The sequence below is a fragment of the Pinus tabuliformis genome, chromosome 9, assembly GCF_031772625.1.
Source record: "Pinus tabuliformis cultivar Carrire ecotype Pingquan chromosome 9, CPIR1, whole genome shotgun sequence".
NCBI lineage: Eukaryota > Viridiplantae > Streptophyta > Pinopsida > Pinales > Pinaceae > Pinus > Pinus tabuliformis.
In genome coordinates this window covers 895640280-895644664 of record NC_142307.1, presented here as the reverse complement: position 1 = coordinate 895644664, position 4385 = coordinate 895640280, and the positions used below count along the sequence as shown (strand labels likewise).

At 35.7% G+C, this 4385-nt stretch overlaps 1 pseudogene; it reads left to right on the top strand.

Moving 5' to 3' along the window:
- Positions 1 to 1397: 1397 nt before the first annotated feature.
- Positions 1398 to 3263, top strand: LOC149151649 (exocyst complex component SEC15A pseudogene; annotated as a pseudogene).
- The last annotated feature ends 1122 nt before the right edge of the window (positions 3264 to 4385 follow it).

Below are 4385 nucleotides of genomic sequence, written 5' to 3'. Positions count from 1 at the left end.
GTAATCAGTAACAAATTAGACAAATCTAAGCAGGAAAAAAATGATTTTTACTATGCTTTTGTGCAGAAGTAGTGAATTGAGTGATAGCTGCCTAATCGACAAAACGACATCATCTCATAAGGGAAAGTGAAAACGTTAGAGGCAAGGCAGGACAATGGAAGACCGGGCAAACCAATGACTATTTTATGACAGAATCATACCAAGTATAGTGAAATCCTCATGATCCCCTAATCCCGAGGATTAGATTTTATCTATTTACTTTATAAATGTAATATATAAGGCCTAAAGGAAAAACTGCATGGAGTTCAGATTTTCATAGTTTGTAATTATTCTTTTTGACATATAATATTGTTCTTTTGGATGTTGTAACTTGGTTACTTATATTAATGAAGAAAGACTGCGTTTAACTCATACTTGTATTCTGAGTATCTCTTAGTGAAGACTTTTGGCAACTTTGGGCCCAGTCAAGAGAAGATCTACTGTTGCACCTGTTTCATAATATTTTCTATTTCATTCTTGATTGTTTTTTAATGTTAAGTTAATATTACTTTTAATTATTGTAATGATTGTCGATTCAGTTTACGTTTGTTGTTCATTTGAGATTTAGAGTGATCCATGTTATATGCCAGTAATACTTTTGATTGAATTGGTTATGATAGTTCTAGCTCAGATTGTTGTTCCTTTCAACTAATGTTATCATAGATTTCAGAGATATAATTAATCACTTTATGCTTCTACAGTCATTTGTTATTCAGATATGTTTGTGATTCCTGTATCGTTTGTTGTTCAATTTAGAATTGTTTTTCAATTCGGAATTGTTGTTCAATTTAGAATTGTTGTTCAATTTAGATTTGTTGTTCAATTCAGAATTGTCATTCACTTCAGAATTGTTGTTCAATTCAGAATTGTTGTTCAATTCGGAATTTTTTCTTAATTAGGATTTGTTGCTTAAATAGGATTTGTTGTTTAATTAGAATTTGTTGTTCAATTACCATTGTTGTTAATTGTTACAGTTCTCTTTCATGAGTAAGCGAGTTAGCTTCAACTCTACTTAAGACTGCCAAGCATGATTCTTTACAAGTTGTATTTAGATTTATTTGCTTCCATGATAGATTAAGTAGAATTGTAAAGTGCATTATGAATTTCTTTCAGAATTACTTCTTTCAAAGTTGATTGGATTGATTTTGAAAGATAGTCATTAGAAATTGCAATGATTTGTTATTAGTTAACCTATGAATTCATTGCATATATAGTGATGACACTCTTGAAATAAAAAGACTTGCCTCGGGTTGATAATTAATGTAGAAATTAAGATTTCCTGTAAAAAGACATCTTAGTGCACCAACAATGCGTATATTGAGGCTTCTATTTCACTTACCATTCACATTATCTTAGAGATGATCCTTGAAATCAAATCCCACATTGATAAAAGAGTGAAAAGGGAATTCAATGAATAGATGATGAAGATTAGGATTATTGTTAAAGAAATTGGTCAGTTGGCAATCGGGCAAGCTTCTTTAGCTCAGTAGAGAGAAGACGAGCTGCGAGACCAGCAAAAAATAGATAGAGGAATATAGTAGGTCAGGTGTAAGGGAATGTGTATATTATTTAGACACTGAGGATATAGAAGGTGTTGATTCTGTCTTGAAATTTGACATCACTCCAGTTTATAGGGTACACCATATCCAAATTTGTCTTGGGCTTGAAGACTAGTTCCGAGATTACTACTATACAAATTGTCAGCTGCAGCTTAATTTATATTTGCAAGTCTCATCAGTGAAGCTTTTTCTAGAACCACATGAGCTTTTCTTTGCTCAGATTTGCAAGTCTCATTAGTGCAACCTTCTCTAGAATCACATCTGTTTTTCTTTGCTTAGATTTCTGTATTTTTCATAGTCAAATATCACCTCTTGAGGATGCTTGGAGGAGGATTAATCTACACTCCCTAGGTGGAAATGATGTCAGATACAGTTGTAGCAAAGATGAGTTATATTTTAGAGGATCAATTTTCATGTATGTAGGTTGTAAGCCATCTTCTGGTTATCAAGGATTATGTGAGTCTACCTGGTGTGACTTTGAGAAGATATGGCCACTAGGTGGGTCCTTTTCTTGATATTTTGGACAAGAACAAAGACAAATATCATGAACTTCTTCTCAATGAATGCAGAAAACAGATTAATGATGTCCTTGCTAATAACAAATACGAGAAGATGGTGATGAAAAAAGAGTATGAGTACAACATGAATGTGTTGGCATTCCATTTACAGACATTAGATATCATGTCTGATTTCCCTTACATTGCACTATTTTCTGCTACAGTCCCTAATTATTGTCACATTTTGAGGTCTTTCATAGAGGATTTTGTGAGCTATCTATCCTATGGAGGTCACATGGACTTCTATTATGTTGTGAAGAAGTATCTAGATAAGCTTTTGATCAATGTTATGAATGAGGCTTTACTCAAATTGATCAACATTTCCACGCTGGGGGTATCTCATGCCATGCATATTGTTGCCAATATGACAGTTTTAGAGCGAGCTTGTGACTTTTTTATGCAACATGCTGCCCAATTTTGTGGCATTCATATGTGCGTGGCAGAAAGGCTGCATGTTGCATTGTCAGCTCGAATTGTCTTGAAGAACTCTCAAGATGCTGCACATGAAGCGATGTTGAGACTAGTCAAGTCTAAGGTGGATGAGTTTATGTTGGTAACTAACAACATCAATTGGAACCTAGATGAAGTTCCACAAAATGGCAGTGAATATCTAAATGAGGTGGTAATTTACTTGGAGACGTTGGTTTCTACAGCACAACAAATATTACCATTGGATGCTTTGGAGAAGGTAGGAAGGGGGGTGTTGAAGCACATATAAGACTGCCTCATGGTGACAATTATGAGGGATAATGTCAAAAGATTCAATATGAATGCTATCATGGGTATTGATAATGATTTAAGAGTACTAGAGTCCTTTGTTGAGGAGAGATTCCGCAACACTAGCTTGAGTGAACTTTAGGGTGCTACAAGTTTGAAGGACTACCTAGTAGAAGTGCGGAAGCTGGTTAATCTTTTATTGAGAAACCAACCAGAGAAATTCATGAACCCTATTATAAGGGAGAAGCACTACAATGGTTGGGATTATAGAAAGGTTTCAATGATTTATGGAAAATTCAGAGATGCACATGAAAGGCTATTTGGAAGCTTGCGGGGTAGGAGTTTAAATCAAAATCCCAGAAAAAGGTCCATGGATACATTAGTGATATAGGTGGTTCCAGAGACACACAGAGGAGAAAGAGGGCTTATGAAAGCTCAAAAATCAAAGTGTTTGGATTATGCTCAAACTAGGACCAAAGCATAGATCTCGTAATCTTGATTGCAGTGGTGTGAACGGTTTATCAAACTGAGTCCGTATGCGAAAGTTAGAAGCAGTCAAAGTTTAGGTTGACTTTGGTTACTGGGCGGACTTAAGGAGGCCGCAATTTGGACCAAATATGGCCACTGGATTTTGACCAACTTGGGCCAAATTCTGGGCGAATTTGTGGCTTGATTAGTTTGTCTCCTTATGCCTAAAATACGAATTTTTGAAAATACCTTATTAAACATTATATATATATATATATATATATATATATATCTATATATATATATATATATATATATATATATATATATATATATATATATAAAGAGGGTGGTGGGCCACTACCCCCACCACCCCATGCCTCTCCATAACTCTTAATAACAAACAATTAAGGTGAGTCCAGCAGGAGTTGAACTCGCCCGGCCACGTGGGTTGGCCCCCACCGGGCGGCCTCATACGAGGTACCAATGACCCAACATACAAAACCATGTAATACAACAAGCATACCATTAATCCAATCTACCGTAACCATGTACCAACAAACGTGCTATGCACCCAACCAACAAGTTAATGCGCCATGACATAGTACGCCCATTTTTAACATTAAAATAGAAATGTAATAAAAAGTAGGGAGGGATGGGATTTGATCCCCTCACCCCTCCTCAACCAAATACCAATTTTACCACTATGCCAAACTACTTTCTTGTAAACTTCACCAACATAACTTATATAAACCAAGTTTTCTTTGTGCACGGGGCAGATGGAGGAACCAAGAGCAGGCATGGATTTTGAGACGGAGGAGGTAGAACCTTGACATGCATTTTGAGGTAGAATATTCCTTGATGCCCAAAGATTCTCTAGGGAGGTAAAAATTCTTTTTATCAGAATGTAACCAAGTTTATAGTCAATTTTCACAGATTTTCAAAGGGAACGCTGTGGCGAGGTTAGATTCACCTTTCTAGCAACATATTTGCAGATTCCCAACAGAGGGAATCTTTGAGTAATCTTGAGGGAATCTTCCAGATT